Source organism: Arachis hypogaea, chromosome 16 (genome assembly GCF_003086295.3).
Source record: "Arachis hypogaea cultivar Tifrunner chromosome 16, arahy.Tifrunner.gnm2.J5K5, whole genome shotgun sequence".
In the NCBI taxonomy this organism is placed as follows: domain Eukaryota; kingdom Viridiplantae; phylum Streptophyta; class Magnoliopsida; order Fabales; family Fabaceae; genus Arachis; species Arachis hypogaea.
In genome coordinates, this window is record NC_092051.1 from 101,234,944 (window position 1) to 101,261,443 (window position 26,500).

The following is a 26,500-nucleotide window of genomic DNA, read 5'->3' on the forward strand; positions in this document are numbered from 1 at the left end:
CTAGCTTGACGGTTGTCCCTTGTTAGGGTGGATTGTAGTGCTTGACGTCTTCTCCTCTCACTATGAAAACGTCCCCACTTGATTCATTCATGACCTCTAAATGTTCCATAGAAAGAACTTTCCTGATTGTGAACACTTGAGGGAGCTGGGAAGGAATGGTTTTGAGGCCAGGTGGGATTGGCAGATAATGACTTGATATCACATTATCTCCCGGAGAAAAACCTTCAGTGGGAATTTTCTTGTTTCTCCATCCTCTTGGCAATCTCCCAATCACTCTTCCCTTTCTCTTGAGGATTTCTTCATTGACCTTAATGTCAGGAGGATCCTTCTGATCTGTGTCCACTGATTCTTGTGGCTCTAACTCTTGCAACTTTTGGTTGCCTTCCCATGACTGTTTTAGAGTCTCAGCTGCTGGATTACTTTCCTCCAAACACGGATGGCTACTATCATCTTTAGGCTTTTCAGGTTCTGGTTCAGGCTCAGATGCAGGTTTGAAGACTTTGAAAATGAGTTGTTCCTCATGTATTCTCAGAATTAGCTCTCCTTGTTCTACATCTATGAGCGCTCTAGTAGTGGCTAGAAATGGTCTGCCCAGAATGATAGGGTGTAAGTAGCTTTCCTCCATGTCCACAATGACAAAGTCTGTGGGGAAATAATAATCCCCCACTTTCACCAGCACATTTTCAACTACCCCTTCAGCTTGCTTCTGAGTTTTGTCAGCCAGTTGTATGATTACATCAGTGGATCTCACCTCATTCAGTTGTAGCCTCTTCATAAGAGTTAGAGGCATCACGTTTATGCTAGCTCCTAGATCACAGAATCCTCTGTCAATTTTTGTTTCCCCTATGATGCAAGGGATATGAAAACTTCCTGGGTCCGTTTTCTTAGAGAGTGTGTCCTTCTTGATGAGAGCACTGCATTCTTTGTTCATTGTTACCGTTTGTCCTCCCTTCAAAACTCTTTTCTTGCTTAACAATTCCTTTAAATACTTGATGTGTGTGGGCATTTGATGAAGAATCTCAAGAAAGGGAATATTGACATGAAGAGAGTTAAATGTCTCTAGAAACCTTGAATAGGTTTTCCTTTTTTCACCTCCTCCTAACCTCTCAGGAAATGGTGCTTTTGGTTGGTATAATTCCATCATGCCTTTTTGCAGTTCCTTGGTTTGCTCGGTTCCACCTTCCTGCTTAACTTCTTCCACACCTTCCTTCAAGATTTCTGGTTCCTGCTCTGAGGACCTGATTCCTTCTTCTTCTGAGACTTCCTTCAATATGGTGATGGCCTTGCACTCTTCCCATCTTACTCTCTTTTGTTCCCCTTTAGGATTCTTTTCTGTGTCACTAGGGAATACTGCAGTTGATTTGGGTGCCTGTTGAGATAGCTCTCCTACTTGAGATTCCATCCTCTTGATTTTTTCACCATGGTTTCTCAAGGTAGTTCTCACATCATCCCTGGAGCTCTTCAATTCAACTATGTCTTGACTCATGGTTGCCATCATTCCTTCTATCCGGTTTAATTGATCTTGAAATTGTTGGTTCGGATTAGGTTGGGTATGTTGATTATTTTGGCCATGATATGATGATTGGGGGTAAGTGTTTTGTGTGGCTTGGTATGATCTTTGGTTGGAGTTTTGGTATGTGGAATTGTTATGTTGGTTGTGGTTGTAAGGTTTGTGGTTTTGTGGTTGGATTTGTTGGTTTCCCCACCCAAAGTTTGGGTGGTTTCTCCAGCCTGGGTTGTAAGTGTTGGAATGTGGATCATATGATTGCCTTTGTTGGTTTCCCACATAGTTAACCTCATCCCAATCATCTCCTTCAATGCCTACTTCCTCTTGATCTTGTGTGTGTATTGCAGCCACTTGCTTTGTTTCTAATTGCCTGGTAAGCTCTGCTAGTTGCTTGGCAAACACCTTGTTTTGGGCTAGAATTGTATCAACCTGGTTCAGCTCCATTACTCCCTTAGTGTTGTGCCTTTCTGATGCATAGTAGTACTCATTCTCAGCCACTGTCTCGATCACTTCAATGGCTTCTTCCACAGTCTTTTTCTTGTTCAATGAACCTCCTGATGAATGGTCTACAGCCTTCCTTGATTCATAAGAAAGCCCATCATAGAAGATGTGCAATTGCACCCAATCATGGAACATGTTTGGTGGGCATTTCCTTGTCAAGTCCTTGAATCTCTCCCATGCCTCGTAGAGAGTTTCACCATCTTGTTGTCTAAAAGTCTGAACCTCAGATCGAAGCCTATTGACCTTTTGTGGAGGGTAGAAACGTGCCAGAAACTTGCTTTCCACCTCATCCCATGTTGTTAGACTCCCCCTTGGGAATGATTCCAGCCACTTAGCTGCTTTGTCCCTAAGTGAAAATGGGAATAAAAGCAGTTTATAGGCATCTTCCTGGACTCCATTGGACTTCACAGTGTCACAAATTCTCAGGAATTTTGTGAGATGTTGGTTTGGGTCTTCATTAGCACCTCCTCCAAAAGAACAATGATTCTCCACAAGTGATATTAGCTGTGGCTTGAGCTCAAAATTGTTGGCCTGAATGGGTGGTTTCTGGATGCTACTACCACAATTCCCAGAGGTTGGGTTTATGTATGAGCTAAGAACCCTCCTCTCAGGAATGGCATTGTTTCCATCAGCTCTCTCATGGTTGTGAACTTCTCTATCCATGTTGAGATCTAGAGCTTCCTCAAAATTGTCCTCAGATTCTCCTTCAGATTCCTCTTCTCCCACTACTCTCTTCCCTCTTGCTTCCCTTCTAAGTCTATGAAGGGTCCTCTCTGGTTCGGTATATGGAGGAGTTGATGTCTCTCCTCTCCTACCTGTCATACAAGAACACAACTCAAACACAAACAAGTGAAATACTCTTGGTTACTGGAAGAGTATGGTTAGCTCAATTGAGGAATTAATTCAAACAGTTAGTGAGTCAGTGAGTTAGTTGCATGAATTTAAAGGCATAAAGAAGGAAAGCATGTAACCAAGTGCAGAAATTAAAATTCAACAAGTATCTAGAACAGAATTAACAAAGCAAGAGAAAATTGCTCAATCTAGTTAGCTTCCAATTTGAGAATTGTCAATCGAAAACCAATCCCCGGCAACGGCGCCATAAACTTGATGCGCATAAACTAGTTATGCTACGATTTAGGAAATTGCACGATCGGCAAAATTCCTTCCGGCAAGTGCACCGGTTATCGTCGTCAAGTAAAAACTCACAATAGAGTGAGGTCGAATCCCACAAGGATTGGTTGATTGAGCAATTCGGATTAGAAGTGTGTTCTAGTTGAGCGGAATCAAGAATTGAGATGAGAATTGCGGAATGTAAAATTGGCGGGAAAAGTAAATGACAAGAAAATTAAATGGCTGAATCTTAAATTGCATGAATTAAAGAGCAGAATGTAAATTGCTGAAATTAAAAGGGAATGGGGGTGATTGCAAGAATTGAATTGCTGAATGTAAAGAGAAAGTGGAAATCAGAAATGGGGAATTCATTGGGTTTAGGAGATATTGAAATCTCCGAATCAAAACATGTATATCTCTTCCTCAACCAATGCATTCATTGAATTTTGCTTGGCAATCTTATATGATTGGATCCCAATTCCTTGGCTCACCAATGCTCTCTAAAAACAAACAAATTCCCAATCCCTTGGTTTAAATGTTCATAAGAAGAGATGATGCTTGATCACTGATTATACCACACAATTTCATGAACCAAAATTTGGTAGGATTACATGTCACAATATCCATCCAAACCCCAATCCAATCCACTGTGAGAAAGCTTCTCTAGCATGAATCCTCCATTCCTTTCCCAAGGCTCCGAAGGATTCCAAGTATGAGTAGTTTCTTTCCCAAGACAACTACTCAATGGAATTAGATCGAGAAGCTTTCTAACAAAATTCAAGAGAAAAGATTGAAGAAGAAGCTAAACTATTATTGATTCATTGAATTACAATAGAGCTCCCTAACCCAATGAAAGGGGGTTTAGTGAATCATAGCTCTGAATTCAATTACAAAGAAAAGGAAAACTAGCTAAAAGTGAAAGTAAAAGTCCTCTCTAACTTAACTTCTATCCTATTTATACACTTTCTATATTGAGCTTCAGTTGTGCTTCTTGGGCTTTGAGGCCTCTCCTTGCTTTCCTTTTGCCTTGGGTTTATGATCCATAATCTTGATGAGGTTGTTGATCCAAATCCTGTAACATTTATTGAGCCAACTTAGTGATAATCAAATAATGACACATGACTCAATAAATTGAGATTTCAAACTCATCAATCCTTCAGGCCCAATCCCATAAACCATGATATTCAATTGGGTTTCATACCAAAGTAAGTTTAAGTTAATAATTGTGCTCAAAGACTAACTTAAATCACAATATTTTTGGCCCAGAAACCTTTTTTCAAGAGTGGCGTTTAAGTTGTAGTTTAAGCTTAAACTGCAACTTAAACGCCAGACACTTCCAGTGAGGCCATTTGTAGAAGCGCGTTTAAGCTTCAGTTAAGGTTAAACTGAAGCTTAAACGTGGAAATGGAAGAAGGTAGCCCTGGAGAGTCATGTAGTCGAACACGTTTAAGCTTCAGTTTAAGGTTAAACTGAAGCTTAAACGTGGAGATAGGAAGGGCAGCCCTGGAGGTCGAACACGTTTAACCTCCAGTTTGAGGTCAAACTGGAGGTTAAACGTGGAAAAGGGTGGAGGCATACTGGAGGTCGAACACGTTTAACCTCCAGTTTGAGGTCAAACTGGAGGTTAAACGTGGAAGCTTAGAATGGTGGCCCTGGAGGTGTCGAACACGTTTAACCTCCAGTTTGGGGTCAAACTGGAGGTTAAACGTGGAGATGGAGAGAGCAACCCTGGAGTAGAAAAGCTATCGAACACGTTTAAGCTCCAGTTTGAGTCAAACTGGAGCTTAAACGTGGAATGGCTCCCTGGTACTCTTCCTGGTTCTGGCGTTTAACCTCCAGTTTGAGGTCAAACTGGAGGTTAAACGTGGAACTCCTCCCTGGGTGGCATACTCATTCTGGCGTTTAACCTCCAGTTTGAGGTCAAACTGGAGGTTAAACGTGGAATGCTTCTTTAGTGAGGCTTATCATTCTGGCGTTTAACCTCCAGTTTGAGGTCAAACTGGAGGTTAAACTTCAATCCCAGCATTTCTTATCCTTCATGATTTTGGCGTTTAAGCTCCAGTTTAGGCTTAAACTGGAACTTAAACTCCACATGTGATGTTCAAGCTTCCTTTATTGATTTTGTTGCTTCCTTGCTTAGCCTCTTCTTCCCTGAAATCATCCAAACAATTGCATCAAAGTCTTGCAAAATTTCATGAGAAATCTTTCATTCATAGCATTTAAGTAATATAGCTAAAACTCATGGAATTTGCATCAAAATCATATTGTTTGGATGGTTCATTACTTTGTTCTTCATTTAACCATTTTTGGTTACTTTAAGCTCAAGAAAATGCATAAAACAACTAAAACTAACAGAAAAATGCTAGTGAAACTAGCCTATGATGCCTTGGCATCAGTAGGCCAGTAGAAACCACATTGGAGGACCTTGGTGGCTGTTCGCTCACCTCCGAAATGACCTCCATATTGTGACCCATGGCAATGCCATAAGATCTTCTGTGCTTCTTCTTTAGGCTCACACCTACGGATTATTCCGTCTGCACATCTCTTAAAGAGATAGGGTTCATCCCACAAGTGGTACTTTGCATCAGTAATTAATTTTTTCATTTGTTGCCTGCTGTACTCCTTGGGTATGAACCTTGCAGCTTTATAGTTTGCTATGTCTGCAAACCATGGTGTTTCCTGAATGGCGAACAAATGCTCATCCGGAAAGGTTTCAGAGATCTCAATAGAGGGGAAGAACGCCCCTTCTACTGGTTCTATTCGGGACAGGTGATCAGCCACTTGGTTTTCTGTCCCTTTTCTGTCTCTTATTTCTATATCAAAATCTTGCAGAAGCAACACCCATCTTATGAGCCTGGGTTTTGAATCCTGCTTCGTAAGTAGATATTTAAGAGCAGTATGGTCAGTGTACACAATCACTTTTGATCCTACTAAGTATGATCTAAACTTGTCAATGGAATAAACCACTGCAAGCAATTCCTTTTCTGTGGTTGTGTAATTTTTCTGGGCGTCATTTAAAACACGGCTAGCATAATAAATGACATGCAGAAGCTTGTCATGCTTCTGTCCCAATACTGCACCAATGGCATGATCACTGACATCACACATCAATTCGAATGGTAATGTCCAGTCTGGTGCAGAAATAACTGGTGCTGTAACCAGCTTAGCTTTCAGAGTTTCAAACACCTGCAGACACTCTGTGTCAAACACAAATGGCGTGTCAGCAGCTGGCAGATTGCTCAGAGGTTTTGTAATTTTTGAAAAATCCTTTATAAACCTCCTATTGAATCCTGCATGCCCCAGAAAGCTTCTGATTGCCTTAACATTGGCAAGTGGTGGTAATTTTTCAATTACTTCCATTTTAGCTTGATCCACCTCTATTCCCTTATTTGAAATCTTATGCCCAAGGACAATCCCTTCAGTCACCATAAAGTGACATTTTTTCCAATTTAAAACCAGGTTAGTCTCTTGGCATCTTTTCAGAACTAGTGTCAGGTGATCAAGACAGGAGCTGAATGAGTCTCCATATACTGAGAAGTCATCCATGAAGACTTCCAAAAATTTTTCCACCATATCAGAGAAAATAGAGAGCATGTATCTCTGAAAGGTTGCAGGTGCATTACACAGCCCAAATGGCATCCTTCTATAGGCAAATACTCCAGATGGACATGTAAATGCAGTTTTCTCTTGATTCTGGGGATCTACTGCAATTTGGTTATAACCTGAATAGCCATCCAAAAAGCAGTAAAAATCATGACCTGCTAGTCTCTCTAGCATCTAGTCTATGAATGGTAAAGGAAAATGATCCTTTCTGGTGGCTGTATTGAGCCTTCTGTAGTCAATACACATGCGCCACCCTGTAACTGTTCTTGTAGGAACCAGTTCATTTTTTTCATTATGAACCACTGTCATTCCTCCCTTTTTGGGGACAACTTGAACAGGGCTCACCCAGGGGCTATCAGAAATAGGATAAATAATCCCAGCCTCCAGTAACTTGGTGACCTCTTTCTGCACCACTTCCTTCATGGCTGGATTTAACCGCCTCTGTGGTTGAACCACTGGCTTAGCATCATCCTCCAATAGGATCTTGTGCATGCATCTAGCTGGGCTTATGCCCTTAAGGTCACTTATGGACCACCCAAGAGCTGTCTTGTGTGTCCTTAGCACTTGAAACAGTGCTTTCTCTTCCTGTGAATTCAAAGCAGAGCTTATTATCACTGGAAAAGTCACTACAATAAATTTGGGCTGAGGCAACCCTTTAAAAACGTTGCCTATAATAAGGAAAAGTGTTGTCTTTGATCAAAAGTAACACTTTCTGACAAAACGCAACGCTTTTTGGGGGGTTGGCTATACGGCCATTACCTTTGGTCTAAGGCAACGCTTTTGTGTATCAAAGGGAACCCTTTTTATGGCAACCTTCAAAAAGCGTTGCCTTTTCTACAAAAAAAGCAACTCCTCATAAGGGTTGCCTTAGAGGACCCAAACACAATGTTTAGACAAAATTTTATGGCAACACATTTTACAAGTTGTATTTTCTAATACATAAAGCAACACTTCTCCAGGTTTTTTTATGTTGCCTTTTCATATACTTAAAGCAACACTTGTCTAGTTTTTTTAAATTGGCTTCTTCGTATACATAAAGCAACACTTATCCAAATTTTTTTAAGTTGCCTTTTTCATAGACCTAAAGCAACACTTATCTAAGTTTATTTGCAGTTGTCTTTTTTTAATACCTAAAGTAACACTTTATTGAGTTTTTCTTAGATTCTCTTTTTTTTATATCTAAAGCAATATATTTTTTACCTTTGTTAATGACAATTGAAGGATATATAGCACACACTAATAATATTTAAAAATTTAAATTCAATTTATTCAATATAGGGAAAATAGGATAATAATATATATTGCATGTATATAGAAAGGTGTTCCAAGTATCAATTAACATATACTTGCTAAGTTACCAAGTCAAATAAAAATTAAACATAAGCAAATAAAATACATGTTTTTCTCATGATAAACTTGAACAAAAAAAACTAATTTTTTCATTTGAAACTAAAAGGACTTTGTGCTTCACTATTGTCCCAAGAATCTCCTTTATCTCTTCAGAAAACCTCATCCAACTATAAACAAGTTGTAGCCAAATCTAAATCGACAAAAAAAAAATATAGTTAAAATATCAGCTTAACAATAACAAGTATACTCAAGTGTTACAACAATTTAGCTATACCTAATCATGATTTGGTATCTGAGTCGATGGAGATTGGTCTAGATTCTGAAAATATTAACATGTTTGAGAAAAATATGAATACATTTATTAAATATCCCTCTGAAAAGGAAACTAAGAAATCCTCGAAGATTATAGGATATAAAATAGAGGATTTCCATCTATTTCGTAGTGGGGTGTAAATTGTTTAGAGTTTAGTGGGAAAGGCTCCATGTATATGATTTGTCTAATAGTTTGATGGATGGCAGTTCACAGCCGCTTGTTTACAGTGTCACCACAAATGGATGCCTCAGTAACATAAAAGAAATCAAAAGAAAACTCTTAGGAGAGACACTCACTGCTGAAGAGCCGATAAATGGTTAGTTTCTCCTATCTGTATACTTTGTGTACACAAACATCCACAATAGTACGAAACTTATTTTTACCTTTTCAAAAACTATGGCCATAAAGATCTACTGAGCTATAATTCTAAAATTTCTCCAACCGTTCAGTTTTGGTGTATTTCCTTATCCTATTCAGTAATCAGTACTATGTATGTAAGTATGTTAAATGAAAGTAGTAAATTTCAGACAAACTTCGAGTTCAAATGGCATTGATAGCCCTCCGTTACTGTTCTTGGGGTTCAACCTGGGCAACAATGACTCCAGAAAAGCTTGCCCTCCTTTACTAATAAATATCAACAGAGGCAGAAATTTGGCTTTAGTCCACTCAAATAACTTTATCCATGAAATGATGACAGTGATGTAACCATAATGTATTAATTTGGAATTAAGACATTACCGATTATATTCAAATATAAGTACACAATCTTTCATTGATATTGCTTGAAGGGAGCCCAGATTTAGAAGTATCGCATACTCATGAACCTAACTCAAGACAAAGAAACTGAAAATTAATTGATATAAAAGGCAAACTGTAGTGAAATCTAAATTGACAAAAAAATATAGTCAAAACATCAGCAATAATATGTTTGAGAATATAAATTTCTCATTTGGAGGGTGTACATGATAAATAAATGTGACACTCAGATTCAAACATTTAAAACCAGGAATGAATATTACATGAAAATATAAATCAATGTATCAAACATTTATGAAAAATGAAAAGCATCAAACAGATCCAATCCCACAGGATAAAACAGAAAGCGTAGTTATATCACTAAGATTATGCCTTGCAATTGGCATAGAACAATAATAGCACATGTTCAAGTAATCAACAAGTTAAAGCAATAGTCTAATCTTGGTACCTGAGTCCACAAAGATAAAACTTTGCATATCTTGTTATTAGAGACCTCCATATACTTGGAGAAGGCAGGGATGAGATATAACACAACATTAACTGCATTACTTGTTAAGTATATGGCTGCCGCAACCATATAGGATGTAAAGCACCATTCCTCAACCAAGGTTCCATACTTAGTAGAATAACAAGTATATTTTCTTCTTGAATTAGCATAGCAAACAGGAAGAACAATAGTCCATATAAGAGCAAAGATCAGCTTCATCAAGAGTTTCACTTTTTGAGAATATTCCATTGTATATCTGGCTTTCCATGTAAAAAGGTGATGTCTAAAATTGCTGTTGAAAAGGAGAAATTATTCTATTATGACTATATTAGCCAACTAAATTAACTTCTTTTGGCACATCCAATTAAACTAACATTAATGACATCAATCAGCAACATACCTTGAATAAGTTTAAGAAATGCAGAAGTAAGGAAGATGCTGATTATGTCTTCCAATACTATGGCATCAAATAACTAAAAGGGGGATCCCAAGTCATGGCAAGCAATGATTATGATGGTCTGCAACCAGTACATAACTGAATTTTAGACTATCCATTATAAGGGAAAAGAACAAAGTTTGTTAAAGACAAGAATGAAAGAAAAGGTGTACATGAAAAAGGAAGCCACTGTAGTAGAGAGCGAATATAGCCGCAAAAATCTTCCCTCTTGTGAGCTCACCCGTGGCTCCTATGACAACACTACAAACGGAGGGTCCACCTTATCTATCACAAAAATCATGGCAAATAAACTGAGCAAATGACATTTTTTTAAGCTTTAAGAGCCACAAAGATGCTAGTTTCTCCTCATTTTTGTCGATAATAAGGTCTCTCTTAATTTTTCAATTATTTTTGGTTGATATTCTGCATTTACCATGATTTATTTATTTTTATTAATTTCTATAACTGCTGTATGTGAATTCAGATCAGGATCTATACATTTTGCAGCTGTACAAGTTTTGTTCACACACACACACATAGGATAATGAACTAAGACAATCTTGTTTATTGTTGATTCATTTGATTGAGAAAATTGTTATGATTCAATTTTATTGTGGAATCAGAATAATCAATTTTCTTACAATTATAACAAGATATAAGATACAAAAAGCACTCGAGTACAGTGTCAGTTTATACATTACCTTACTCTTTATAGATATTGATACCAGTTTATTCCAGAGGTAAATTCTCTTCTCTGGCACCAATAATTAGGATATTTTAGTTAGATTTTCTTTCCTTTATAGAATAGAATAAATTGCATAGGTTAGGATAGTTGCATGCATGTTCTACTTGATTGAAAAGACAATAAGTTTCTTTTAAAAATCTATCTTTGGAACAAAATTTCACTAATTTTTCAAAATTTTTATGATAAATTTGCTTGAGTTGTATTTGGAACATGATATTTGAGTTAAAGAACACACAACCTGTGAAAGATTTGAGCCTTTATGAATGGTTATATTATTTAACCATAATTATTTCGTTCTTGTGTGTTTACTTCTCTATGATTGTAATCTATATTTTGTTTTAGATTATATGTCCAATAGTTATTATATTTGAGTGCTTGCACATGATTGAGGCCATTAATTGTTTAAACTCACTCATCCAAATTAAGCCTACCCTTTTCAATTACCTTTGTTAACCACTTTGAGCCTTTAATTCCCATTTGTTCGACATTTTACCACATTACTAACCTTAAGCCGAAAAACAATCATATATCCCAAATTGAATCTTTAGTTAGCTTAAGATAGAATTGTGTGTGCTAGTTAAGTATGGGAAATTGTGGGAACAAAAGTTGTTAAGGGAATGCGTCATGAAAATTTAAAGGGAATTTGGATACCTACTCACGTGAAACTACAAGAATTAAAAATCTATGTGCATTGACAAGCTTTATTTATATAATATATATATATATATATATAATAAATATGAAAAATCAATAAATAAGGGGACAAAATTACCCCAATGTTGAATTCAGAATTCGAAGATCAATGCACATATGATAAAACCAAAAATATAAGTTAATACATGAGTATGGATTGAAAAAGGGAATTCTGGGTAGCTAGGTATGAACTTTGAAGATGACATTAAGTGTATACAAGTTATATTAGAGCTTGGGTTAATTAAAGATTCAATTTATTAGCTCACTTGACCAAATATACACCCTTGCCTATACCTTAGCCCCATTACAACCTTGAAAATACCTCATGATGTTTGCATTAGTATATTAACTATTGTTGATTGGTTAGGAGAAGAACAAAAGTTAGAAAGCATGATTAGAGAAGGATAGAGTGACCACCCTATACACTAGAGATCAGAGCGTACATACATTATCAGTGAGGGTTCAATGCTTGAATTTTCATGTTCCCTGCTTTCAAGAGCTATTTTCTTGCACTTTTATCTGTTTTATTGTGTAGTGATAAAATTAGTGGAATTTGATTTGTAATTGTTTTGAAGAGCTTATTTACTTTTGATTAAGTGGACAAGAATCATATAGTTGCATTTATTTATATATGTGTAGGTTTGCACTGCATTTCATGAGTTTCTACATGTTCATACTTATTTCCTTATCTTCTTCAATTAAGTATGAGGACATGCTAATGTTTAAGTGTGGGGAGGTTGATAAACCACTATTTTATGGTTTATATTGTGTTTAATTGTGTGGTTTTATCATGATCCTTACCCACTTATTCATTAAATTAGCATGCATTTAGATTTCCTTCCTGAATTTATTACATGTTTGAAAACTGCTTCCTAGAGACTTTAATTATTTATTTTTAATTCTCCTTTATTCCATTCGATGCCGTGATCTGTGTGTTAAGTATTTCAGAATTTATAGGACATGAATGAGTTGGAGATTGGAAAGGAAGCTAGCAAAAATAGAAGAAACACAAGAATTTGAGGAGATAACCAGCGAGAAGTGATGCTGTCGCATGGCTCACGCGACCGGGCGAAGGAGAGAAAATCGCAATGACGCGGCCGCATGGATCACGCGGCCGCGCGAATTGGAAAAGTTCTGGCGACGCGGTAGCGTGGATGACGCGAACGCGTGGCGAGGAAAAGCGCGAATGACGCGTCCGCATGGATGACGCGATCGCGTGACATGTGCGATCTGCATAATCTGCAGAATTCATTGGGGGCGATTTTGGGCCCTATTTCGACCCAGTTTTCGGCCCGGAACAGCAGACTAGGGTCAGAGAACATGCAGAAACAATTAACACATTCATTCAAAGACAGTTTCAGATCTAGTTTTACTCTCTTAGGTTTTTCTCTCTAGGTTTTAGAATTTTAATTTTCAGTTGGTCTTAGCATTGGAACATTGAGAAGAATTATTTCCTCATCAAGACTTCATCATTCTAGTTTGTTTTCTTAACTTGGGTTCATTCTTCCATGTTCCCTGTTTTGTTCAATTTTGTTATTTGAATACTTTTATGATTAATTAATGCAAGGATTATTTCTTTTTAATTCAATTTCAATTCCAATAATCATGTCTTCTTTTAATTCCCTTTCATGTGCTATGGATTCTTTATTTACAATGCGTGAGTAGTTCCCTTACTTGATGGGGAGTTGATTAAAAGGAATTCTTGAGTTGGAAGGATTGAAAGAAAAATTTATAATTGGGTTAAATGTTGGATTGCTATCTTGTCACCAATGCCAATCCCTTTGAACTAAGTGGGTTGCAACTTGTGAACAGATCTGGCATTCTAGCTTGTTTGACTTTCCCTTACTTAGTAAAGGATAACCAAACAGAACAACCATTAATTATAAATTAATCTTACATTCACTCCACCAATAATAGAAATTCCAACCAATCAACTCCCAGTCAAGGCTTTATTCATATTATTTAACTTTCCTCAATTTACATCCCAATTTACTTAGCTCAACTTCTTGGAACATCTGATTAATAAGATAGCACACTTTTCTGCAACTCGTTGGGAGACGACCTGGGACTTAAAACTCCCAGTAATTTTTAATTTAATTCTCTGTGACATATTTCTAAATTGATAGGCAGATTTTCGGTGAGTTAAGAACTATACTTGCAACGTAACCATTTTAATAATTTTTAATTCACCAGCTTCTGCGTCTCATCAATTTTTGGCGCCGTTGCCGGGGAGTTGCAATAGAGTGCTAATTTTATTAATTAGAATTTATTTATTTGCATTTTATTTTATTTTGCTACTATGAGCTGCATGTTTCTTCCGTCAAATGACGCGTTCACTTCCTGATCCGCGTTTGCTAATATTCGATCCCGAAATTGAAAGGACAATTTCATGAATAAGGCGAGAACAGCGTCGGTTAGCCCGCTCTGAGGGCGGATCTGAAAGTGAATCTGAGGAAGAAACCAGGCCCCGTTCTACTGATTCAGTTGTTTTACGTGCAGAAAACATGGCAGCTAAGAGAGTTACCATCCAGGAGGAAGGAGCCCCTAATTTTACAATGCAACCGTTTCAAGCGCATCATCCAGCGGTAGCTACAGATTTTGAAATAAAACCCGCACTGCTAAATTTGATGCCCAAGTTTCATGGCCTACCTGCTCAAGAGCCTATCATGCACTTGAGAGATTTCCAGGCAGCCTGTTCTACTGTCAGGCGTGATGGCACTGATGAAACTTCAATTTTGCTGAAAGCTTTTCCGTTTTCTCTTGAGGGAAAAGCAAGAGAGTGGTACTACACTCAACCTCTAGCAAATGTATCTAACTGGGATACACTCAGAAAGGAGTTTCTGGAGAAATTCTTCCCATCTAAAGTTACTGATAAGCTAAGGAAGGATATCTCCACAATTGTTCAAGATGACAATGAGACTCTCTTTGAATACTGGGAGCGCTTCAATAATCTTCTGGAAGCATGCCCCTACCACATGATTGACAAGATCGTGCTACTCAGCTATGTTACACAGGGTATGAGGCCCCAAGATAAGACCATACTGGAAAGTGCCAGCAATGGGTCTATGAAGAAGTACAAGACCACTGATGAAGCTTGGCAATTGATCAGTGATTTAGCTGAATCCACTAGGAACCACAGACAAAAGCAAGGCCGTTCAAAAGCTGTTGCAGAAGTATCTTCTAGCAGAGAGACTGCTGCTCTAACTCAAAGCATCTGTGAAATGACCAACTTACTGAAGCAAATACAGTTGAATCAACAAGCTCAGCAAGCTCAGCCTCCACCACAGCAAAACCAACAACTAGTCCCACAAAGAATTTACAGAATCTGTGTTGATTATAGCCATTACACTGATGAATGCCAGCAGCTCCAACAAGAAGACAACATGGTGGCATCCACTCACAACTTCTATGACCGCCCCAACAAAGGGTACAATCAAGGTGGAAATAATAACCATGGATGGCAGGACAATTCAAACCAGAATTGGAGGGACAACAATAACAAAGGAGGTAGAGATAATCAGGGAAATCAAAGGTGGAACAATAACAACAACAGGTAGCAAAATCAACCTTACAGAGCACCTCACCTGAGGTAGAACCAAGGACCACAGAACAATCAGCAGCAGACCTCTCAATTTACCCATTCTTCTTCACCTTCTATTGAAGACCTACTGCAATCTTTTGAGAAAAGACAACTGGCCATGAAAAGTAACATCATGAATAGTATTAATGCCAGTCTGAATGGTTTCACTTCTACTATGCAAGCTTTTATGACACAGCTTGGATTAGCACAAAATTCCAGTAACCAACCTTCAAGCACCACTGGAATCCCCTCTCAACCATTACCCAATCCAAAGGGAGGCATTAATGCTATCACCCTGAGGTCCGGAACCACACTGCAGGAGAGGATTCAGGAGGAACCAAGCTCACCAGAATACGCCTCAGCTGAAGAGGTGGTAGAAATCGAAGATGTTGAAGAGGAAGAAGATATACAGGACATAGCTGAAGAAGAGATAGCTCAACCACAGGAGGAAGCACCAAAAAGCGCAGGCACCACAGAAAACACTACTCCCGTTCCATTTCCACAACTTGCAAGGAAGCCCAGGAAGCAGCTGGACCCCGATCCTAAAATGGTAGAGATATTCAAAAAGGTTGAGGTAACTGTTCCCCTTTTTGATGTTATTCAGCAGGTACCTAAATATGCAAAGTTTCTAAAAGACTTATGTATCCATAAAGACAAAATTAATGAATTAGAAACTATTTCTTTAGGTAGTTCTATATCTGCTTTAATGGGAGGATTACCTGAAAAATGTAGTGATCCAGGTCCTTGCATAGTTAGTTGTACTATTGGTGGTGTAGTAATTTATGTTTGCATGTGTGATTTAGGAGCATGTATCAGTATAATGCCTTTGTCTATATATGATGTTTTGAGGCTCCCTCCCTTAAAAAGGTCGGCAGCTCGTTTTGTGTTAGCAGATAAAAGCATCATTACAGTGGCTGGAGTTGCTGAAGATGTTTTGGTGAACATTAAAGGGCTCATATTTCCCACTGATTTTTATATCTTGGAGATGCCCCACAATGATTCAGATAAGCCATCATCAATCCTACTTGGAAGACCATTCTTGAAGACATCAAAATTCAAATTGGATGCTTTTTCAGGAACATACTCCTTTGAAATAGATGGCCGCATAATAATCTTCAATCTGAATGGAGTCATTGACAATCCCCCAGAAGATCGTTCTATCTTCCAGTGTGATGTCATAGACGAAAGTGTGGCTGAAATTCAAGAGGAAGAGTTTGAAGAGAGGCACACTGGACAAGGTCCCAGTGTGGGGACCCTCTTAACTGACAGTGAGGGCACTTCGCCATTTTCACAAGCCCCAGATAATCCAGAGCCTGCCCATGATCAAAAGTTAGAATTGAAACCACTCCCTTCACATCTCAAATATGCTTATCTTGAGGATGAGCAGAAGCTTCCGGTTATTATTGCAAGGGAACTGACTTCTCAACAAGAAGAGCAGTTACTTGATGTACTGAGGAAGCATAAGAAGGCAATTGGGTGGAGTTTGGCAGACATAGTGGGAATCAACCCTCAAGTATGCGAGCATAGAATATTTCTAGAAGAGGGCGCAAGACCTGTCCGTTAACTCCAGAGAAGATTGAATCCCACCATCTTGGAAGTTGTCAAAAAGGAAGTGACCAGACTATTGGAAGCAGGTATCATATATCCCATTTCAGACAGTGAATGGGTAAGCCCAGTACAAGTGGTGCCCAAGAAATCTGGAGTCACTACAGTGAAGAGTGAGCATGGAAAGCTCATAGCAACTAGAGTTCAGAATGCTTGGAGAGTCTGCATTGATTACAGGCGTCTCAACCAAGCTACCCGTAAGGATCACTACCCACTTCCATTCATTGATCAAATGCTGGATCGCCTGTCAGGTAAATCACATTATTGCTTTTTAGATGGTTACACAGGTTATTTCCAGATTCATATAGCTCTTGAGGATCAGGAAAATACTACTTTTACATGTTCTTTTGGGACCTATGCTTATAAGAGAATGCCCTTTGGCTTGTGCAATGCACCAGCTACCTTCCAAAGGTGCATGATGAGTCTTTTCTCTGATCTTATTGAGAACTATATGGAAGTTTTTATGGATGATTTTAGCATTTATGGTGATTCTTTTAGCCTTTGCTTAGATGGATTATCTCGAGTATTAGATAGATGTGTTAACATAAACCTTGTATTGAATTTCGAAAAATGCCACTTTATGGTAAAACAAGGGATTGTATTAGGACATGTGGTATCTAATAATGGTATTTCTGTAGACCCAGCAAAGGTGAATGTTATTTCTAGTTTTCCTTACCCCTCTTCTGTGAGGGAAGTCCGTTCGTCCCTTGGCCATGCAGGTTTCTACAGGAGATTTATTAAGGACTTTAGTAAGGTGGCACTTCCCTTGTCCAGATTACTGCAGAAGGATATTGAGTTCGAGTTCAGTGAGGATTGCGAACAAGCATTTGATAAGCTGAAGACTGCTCTAACTCAAGCCCCAATTGTAAGAGGACTAGACTGGAGTCAGCCGTTTGAAATCATGTGCGATGCTTCCAACCATGCAGTAGGAGCAGCGCTGGCTCAGCGCGAAGGTAAGGATCCTTTTGTTATTGCCTATGCGTCTAAGACTTTAGACACTGCCCAGTTCAATTATACTACTACTGAGAAAGAGCTTCTGGCTATTGTTTTTGCTCTGGATAAATTCCGAGCCTATTTACTTGGTACTAGAGTAGTAGTGTATTCGGATCATGCAGCTCTAAAGTATCTATTAGCTAAAAAGGAATCCAAACCAAGACTTATACGTTGGATACTGCTGTTACAAGAATTTGATTTAGAAATAAAGGATAGGAGTGGTAATCAGAATTTAGTAGCAGACCACTTGAGTCGCCTTGAACATATTAAGGATGATTCTACTCCTATAGATGATAATTTTCCTTTTGACAACCTACAAGCAGTATCTGCGGTAATCCCTTGGTATGCACCTGTTGCTAATTATTTAGTTAGCCGCACATTTCTTCCACATTTTTCTAAACATCAAAGAGACAAGCTAAAAAGCGAGTCTAAATATTATATATGGGATGACCCATATTTATGGAGATGTGGCGCTGACCAGATAATTAGACGTTGTGTGCCTCAATCAGAATTCCAGTCCATTTTAGAGGCCTGTCACTCATCTGAGAGTGGAGGACATTTTGGCCCTCAAAGAACAGCTTGAAAGATCTTAGACTGCGGATTCTGGTGGCCTACTCTTTTTAGAGACGCTGCTGAGTTTTGTAAATCCTGCCCCCCATGCCAGAAATTTGGTAATATATCCAGGAGGGATGAGATGCCTCAACAATATATGCTCTTCTGTGAAATTTTTTATGTTTGGGGCATTGACTTCATGGGTCCATTTCCAAATTCTAATGGATATTTTTATATATTGTTAGCTGTGGATTATGTTTCCAAATGGGTAGAAGCAATTCCTACCCGCACTGATGATGCTAACACTGTTGTTTCCTTTGTGAGAAACCATATTATATGTCGCTTTGGATCACCACGAGCAATCGTGAGCGATCAAGGCACCCATTTTTGTAACAGGAGACTAACAGGATTGATGAAGAAGCATGGGATAATCCATAAAGTTGCAACAGCTTACCATCCCCAAACTAATGGGCAAGCCGAGGTATCAAACAGAGAAGTTAAGCGTATCTTGCAAAAGATAGTAAAGCCTCACAGAAAAGACTGGAGCACCAGGCTACAAGATGCACTGTGGGCATATAGAACAGCATACAAGACGCCCATTGGGATAAGTCCCTTCCACTTGGTTTATGGAAAAGCTTGTCATCTCCCAGTTGAAATAGAACACAGAGCCTTCTGGGCAGTTAAGGAGTGCAACATGGGAATTGAGAACGCCGGAGCTGAAAGGAAGTTGCAACTGCAGGAACTGGAGAACCTTCGCCTAGAAGCTTATGAGAACTCCAGAATTTACAAGGAAAAGATGAAAGCTGTGCATGATCAGAACATCAAGAAGAAAGAGTTTCAACCTGGAGATTTTGTCCTCCTTTACAAATCTCGACTAAGGCTCATGCTCGGTAAGTTGAGATCAAAATGGGAAGGTCCATACAGAGTAGAGAAGGCTGAACCGTACGGAGTTGATCACCTAAGCCATCCTTCAAGCTCTGAACTTATTAAGGTTAATGGACAACGCCTGAAGCTGTACCATGGTGAGAAGGTGCAGAAAAATAAGGAGTTTGAGATCTTCCGCCTGGAAGATCCCCACATAGCAGCCGATTGAGCTACTGGAGCGTCCAACTTACGGACGTTAAAGCAAAGTGCTTGGTGGGAGACAACCCACCGCGGTATGATCGTTCTTTTCTTCACTTTTAGTTTTTCTTCTTTAATAACTCTTCTCTTTATTAGTGCTTTCGTGCTCTTTCATTTACATGTCTTTATATTCCAAAAAAAAAATGGTGCATTTGCCGGGCGACGCGATCGCATCAGCGATGCGTCCGCGTCGCAAAGGGGGTGGAGAAAACAAATAAACGAACAGATAGTTCGGCTGGAGTCCGGCTGGAGGCGTGCCAATGGCACAAATGGACCCACGCGACCGCGTCCCTGACGCGTTCGCGTCGCATGGGAATCCTGGCCTCCCACGCGACCGCGTGCCCCACGCGGCCGCGTGCCCTGAATTTTCGACGTAAAAGGGTGCACACTGAGATATTTTGCAAGAGTAGTGCTGGATTGGTGCTGGAAGCACAATCCTTTTCACGTGACCGCGTCGCCGACGCGGCCGCGTCACCCATTTTATAACGCACACTCATGCGATCGCGTGACCCACGCGATCGCGTCACCCTAATTTGGTAATTAAAATAAATCGAACAGAGAGTTGTGCTGGAGCGAGGCTGCACTCGCGCCAGCAGCGTAACATGGATCACGCGACCTAGTGACTGACGCGATCGCGACCCCTTACCTGATGTGCACCCACGCGAACGCGTGCCCCACGCGGCCGCGTCGCATGCGCCGCACAGCTCAACCTAAATTGACAAATTATCTTATCTTCCTCTCCCCTAAATCCTAATTTTTTTTCTTTACCCTCCTTTTTTCTTCCTTCCCCCTTCTATCTCACCTTTCACTCTCTATCTTTCTCACCACCATTAACAAGGTTTTACCTTCTTCTTTCTTCTTCTCTTTTCCATCATTCTTATTATATTATATACATTTTTATTTTCTTTTTCCCTCCTTTTTCTTTTCACTTTTGTATTTCATTTTCTTCTTTCCCTTTTTACATGGTGCTAGAAAATTTTTGAGTCATTATCCCTCATTATATGCTTGTGACTTGTTACAATTTATTTGACAATTATTATTATTTTTAAGGGGATTGCTTGCATGTTCAATTTCATACTTTTTATATCTTACTTACCATGCATGCCATGTGTTTGTGAAAAAGCCTATATAGCCCTATGCACTTTTCTACATTACTTTACTCTACTATTCAATGCTTGCTTTTCACAAATTCTCCTTATTATTTTATTAATTAAATTCAATTGTCAATACAAACGTGATGGTTTGTTACGAAGTAATGCTTGGTCTATGCTACTCATGCCCTTTGCCAGCATGCCAATAAACACCTTGCATTCACTTGTTTTTATCTGCACTAGCTATTTTCCATTAATGGCTTTTCATATGTACTCGAGAGCATGTGTTAATGTCATCTACATTTTGCTGTGCATCATTCACCCTCTTTTCCGTTTCCTTCCCTGCTGTATGTCTCCTTAAATTTAATTTTCTTTCTCTTCCCTTCTTTCAGGATGGCCACCAAGAAAGGAAAAGAGAAAGCAACTTCCAAACCACCAGCAAGAAGAGGAACTAAAAGAGCATTAGTGGCAGAGCCTTCTTCAACCGCCGTCAAGCCCTCAACAAAAAGAGTTAAGCGGATAATAAAAGTTGACGAAACAGAGAAAGCCTTTCCAGCAAAGGACACTGCGCGATTTTCCAATCGCTACTGTGAGCAAATGTTCCCTATCATGGCAGAAAGGAATTATAACAATGAATACCTTCTTATCCTCCCGTCCAATATTGCCACCTTTGTTGAGCCGCAACTTGAGCGAAGACAATGGGGTTTCCTACGGAGACAGCCGAGGCAGGTCAATCTTTCTTGGGTAGTTGAGTTCTACTCCAACTTCTACATGCCGACCCTGCAGTCTGTTTATGTCCGGCAAAAGCAAGTCCCTATCACAAAAGAGGCCATTCAGCAAGCTATGAATCTTCCCCCTATTCCAGCAGGAATGGACGCTTTTCAAGAAGCCGCCCTTCAGTGCCAGAGATACCAATTCGACTGGGACTCCGTTCTCAGAGTCATCGCATTACCTGGCAGCCGTTGGATCTACGGATACCACCGTACCTGCCCTAAGGGAATCTTGGCTTCAGCACTTACCTTGGAGGCTCGCGTATGGGCGCAGATCATGTCCCATTACGTCTTTCCGAGCACTCATGAGTCCTCCTTCACTGCGGACATGGCTGTTCTACTATGGTGTATCCTTACAGACCAACCTCTGAATCTCTCAAGACATATCCGGAATGCTATGGAACACGTACAAATTGCGGGCAACTTACCTTTCCCTGCCCTGGTCTCAGATCTTATCTCAGTAGCCGGAGTCTCCTACAGAGCTGGGGACACCAAAGCCATGCTTTCACGGGACGATCATTATGTCCCTAACGGGAAATACCTCAGACTCTCAGCAGCCACTACAAGCCTTCCTACTACTCCAGTTGAAGATAATCCTTCTTCAACACCACAAGCATCTACAACTGAGAAATTGCTCCAGCAGATAATCGAACGGTTGGATCGGCAAGAACAGAAAGCAAAGATGAGAGAGTGCCGTAACGAGCGCCTATTCAAACACCTCAAGGAGCTACTCAAGGGACATTTTAGAGACTCAGACACCCCAGACTCCACTTCCTTCACCAGCACAGGGAGCCATGACGGCCCCGCCTGTGGAGATACTGCTACCAGCCCACCCCTGTTTCTGACAGATGGCACCGAGGACGGTGCAAAGCCTTAAGTGTGGGGAGGTCGGTCAGTACCTGACTTCCGGAGGTAAATTCTCTTCTCTAGCACCAATAATTAGGATATTTTAGTTAGATTTTCTTTCCTTTATAGAATAGAATAAATTGCATAGGTTAGGATAGTTGCATGCATGTTCCTTGATTGAAAAGACAATAAGTTTCTTTTAAAAATCTATCTTTGGAACAAAATTTCACTAATTTTTCAAAATTTTTATGATAAATTTGCTTGAGTTGTATTTGGAACATGATATTTGAGTTAAAGAACACACAACCTGTGAAAGATTTGAGCCTTTATGAATGGTTACATTATTTAACCATAATTATTTCGTTCTTGTGTGTTTACTTCTCTATGATTGTAATCTATATTTTGTTTTATCTTATATGTCCAATAGTTATTATATTTGCGTGCTTGCACATGATTGAGGCCATTAATTGTTTAAACTCACTCATCCAAATTAAGCCTACCCTTTTCAATTACCTTTGTTAACCACTTTGAGCCTTTAATTCCCATTTGTTCGATATTTTACCACATTACTAACCTTAAGCCGAAAAACAATCGTATATCCCAAATTGAATCTTTAGTTAGCTTAAGATAGAATTGTGTGTGCTAGTTAAGTATGGAAAATTGTGGGAACAAAAGTTGTTAAGGGAATGCGTCATGAAAATTTAAAGGGAATTTGGATACATACTCACGTGAAACTACAAGAATTAAAAATCTATGTGCATTGACAAGCTTTATTTATATAATATATATATATATATATAATAATAATAATAAATATGAAAAATCAATAAATAAGGGGACAAAATTACCCCAATGTTGAATTCAGAATTCGAAGATCAATGCACATATGATAAAACCAAAAATATAAGTTGATACATGAGTATGGATTGAAAAAGGGAATTCTGGGTAGCTAGGTATGAACTTTGAAGATGACATTAAGTGTATACAAGTTATATTAGAGCTTGGGTTAATTAAAGATTCAATTTATTAGCTCACTTGACCAAATATACACCCTTGCCTATACCTTAGCCCCATTACAACCTTGAAAAGACCTCATGATGTTTGCATTGGTATATTAACTATTGTTGATTGGTTAGGAGAAGAACAAAAGTTAGAAAGTATGATTAGAGAAGGATAGAGTGACCACCCTATACACTAGAGATCAGAGCGTACATACATTATCAGTGAGGGTTCAATGCTTGAATTTTCATGTTCCCTGCTTTCACGAGTTATTTTCTTGCACTTTTATCTGTTTTATTGTGTAATGATAAAATTAGTGGAATTTGATTTGTAATTATTTTGAAGAGCTTATTTACTTTTGATTAAGTGGACAAGAATCATATAGATGCATTTATTTATATATGTGTGTAGGTTTGCACTGCATTGCATGAGTTTCTACATGTTCATACTTATTTCCTTATCTACTTCAATTAAGCATGAGGACATGCTAATGTTTAAGTGTGGGGAGGTTGATAAACTACTATTTTATGGTTTATATTGTGTTTAATTGTGTGGTTTTATCATGATCCTTACCCACTTATTCATTAAATTAGCATGCATTTAGATTTCCTTCCTGAATTTATTACATGTTTGAAAACTGCTTCCTAGAGACTTTAATTATTTATTTTTAATTCTCCTTTATTCCATTCGATGCTGTGATCTGTGTGTTAAGTGTTTCAGAATTTATAGGACATGAATGAGTTGGAGATTGGAAAGGAAGCTAGCAAAAATGGAAGAAACACAAGAATTTGAGGAGATAACCAGCGAGAAATGACGTGGTCGCATGGCTCACGCGACCGCGCGAAGGAGAGCAAATCGCAGTGACGCGGCCGCATGGCTTACGCGGTAGCATGGACGACGCGGTAGCATGGACGACGCGAACGCGTGGCGAGGAAAAGCGCGAATGACGCGTCCGCATGGATGACGCGATCGCGTGACATGTGCGATCTGCATAATCTGCAGAATTCATTGGGCGCGATTTTGGGCCCTATTTCGACCCAGTTTTTGGCCCGAAACAGCAGACTAGGGTCAGAGAACATGCAGAAACAATTAACACATTCATTCAGAGACAGTTTCAGATCTAGTTTTACTCTCTTAGGTTTTTCTCTCTAGGTTTTAGAATTTAAATTTTCAATTGGTCTTAGCATTGGAACATTGAGAAGAATTATTTCCTCATCAAGACTTCATCATTCTAGTTTGTTTTCTTAACTTGGGTTCATTCTTCCATGTTCCCTGTTTTGTTCAATTTTGTTATTTGAATACTTTTATGATTAATTATTGCAAGGATTATTTCTTTTTAATTCAATTTCAATTCCAATAATCATGTCTTCTTTTAATTCCCTTTCATGTGCTATGGATTCTTTATTTACAATGCGTGAGTAGTTCCCTTACTTGATGGGGAGTTGATTAAAAGGAATTCTTGAGTTGGAAGGATTGAAAGAAAAATTTGTAATTGGGTTAAATGTTGGATTGCTATCCTGTCACCAACGCCAATCCCTTTGAACTAAGTGGATTGCAACTTGTGAACAGATCTGGCATTCCAGCTTATTTGACTTTCCCTTACTTAGTAAAGGATAACCAAACAGAACAACCATTAATTATAAATTAATCTTACATTCACTCCACCAATAATAGAAATTCCAACCAATCAACTTCCAATCAAGGCTTTATTCATATTATTTAACTTTCCTCAATTTACATCCCAATTTACTTAGCTCAACTTCTTGGAACATCTGATTAATAAGATAGCACACTTTTCTACAACTCGTTGGGAGACAACCTGGGACTTAAAACTCCCAGTAATTTTTAATTTAATTCTCTGTGACATATTTTTAAATTGATAGGCAGATTTTCGGTGAGTTAAGAACTATACTTGCAACGTAACCATTTTAATAATTTTTAATTCACCAGCTACTGCGTCTCATCAATCGTCTTTCATCTTCTACAGTCTAGTTAAAAAGTTAAAATTCAGTGGAAGGCAGACAGGCAGAGTGCATTATCGCACTTCAAGGTCAAAGGTCTCGAGCCTCCACCTAATATCTTAAGTTTTCTGGAGTATTGGTGACTAATACAAAGAAACAGTAGAGAGAGGGAAAGGCTGGCTCATTACTTGTGAAGGTTTTGAGCCCTTTGATCATAGCTGGTAGATCCAATTTGTCATTTTCTATATTCATGGTGATTGCCTTTTCTTTTGAAAAGGTGTGAATTTGTCTTCATTATTTTATTGTCATTATGAATTATCCTAATTTTTCTATATTTGTATAGGGGTTAACATTAAATTGTATAATAACAAATACATCAAAGATAGGAGAAAATTATTGAATAAGTAGTTCATTTTTCCAAAGAGATGAATTATAAGTCTCTGTTTTGAGAGGGAATATATATTTTGCTAACAAGATCTCAGTTTTGCCAGCATAATCATAAAGAAAAAGCAGCTCGAAAGGAAAACAAAATAATTTCAAGAGTATTGCTACAAGTTTTGTCATGCTATTACTTCTTTTAGGCAACACTTTCTTATTAGAAACACATGTGAGCATCCAAAATTGTTTGGAAGGAGCCATACACTAAAATACTGAATTTTAGTTTTTTCAGAGAACAGCAAATTAGAGAACATCAACTCATATTTTTTCAGAGAACAGCAAATCACAAAACAGCAAATCAGACAATTGCAAAATAATTTACTAGCTAAAAATTAAAATCTAACTAAACTGTAATGAATTAATTCAAAGAACATGAAAATCATTTTTCTCAAATACCTGGAAACAGAGGAATAGAGGAAGAATAAGAAGGAGAAGAGAAGGGATAGGGGTTTCTTGCGATTGAGCACCGCGCCCGTCGAGGAGAGCACCGTGCTGTCGCCGTACGTGGATGAGTGCACCGCGATTGAGTGCTGATGTCGTCGTTATGAAGGGGAGAAAGGGTGCATTGTTGTAGTGGCTATGTTAGGGCTTGTGGAGAGCACCACACCGTCGCTCATCGAGGATAGCACCGCGCCGTCGCCGTATGTGGAGGAGTGCACCGCGATTGAAGGCTGCTATCGCCGTTAGGAAGGGGAGAAAGGGTGCGTTGTTACAGTGGCTATGTTAGGGATTGTAGAGAGCATCGCGCCATCGCTCGTCGAGGAGAGCACTGCGTCGTCACTGTACGTGGAGGAGTGCATAGCGATTGAACGCTGCTGACCTGCTGTCGCCGTTAGGAGGGGAGAAAGGGCATGGTGTGTGCCTTGTTGCAGGGGAGAATGGCTATGTTAGGGCTCTTGTGGGCGTGAAGTGGAAGTGGAAGTGTGGAACTACTGAAGCACATCTGTTTTTTTATGTTTAAGTTATTTTTTCATTGAAAAAATTTTATTGGTGGGAATATGATTAAAAGTTTCTCTCTAAAATTTTTAACCATAAATAATTT

The 26,500-nt window shown here is 38.9% G+C and overlaps 1 long non-coding RNA gene and 1 other non-coding gene across 2 annotated transcripts; one reads left to right on the forward strand and one right to left on the reverse strand.

The window, feature by feature from the left end:
• The first annotated feature begins 2,141 nt into the window (after positions 1 to 2,141).
• LOC112760033 (small nucleolar RNA R71) lies at positions 2,142 to 2,245 on the forward strand. Its single transcript, XR_003180491.1, has one exon. It is a non-coding gene; the product is annotated as a small nucleolar RNA R71 (small nucleolar RNA).
• Positions 2,246 to 8,521: 6,276 nt separating this feature from the next.
• LOC112757287 (uncharacterized) lies at positions 8,522 to 25,988 on the reverse strand. Its single transcript, XR_011873653.1, has 4 exons — positions 25,855 to 25,988; positions 10,237 to 10,348; positions 9,123 to 9,208; positions 8,522 to 9,008 (listed from the first exon to the last, which is right to left on the reverse strand). It is a non-coding gene; the product is annotated as an uncharacterized lncRNA (long non-coding RNA).
• Between the last annotated feature and the right edge of the window lie 512 nt (positions 25,989 to 26,500).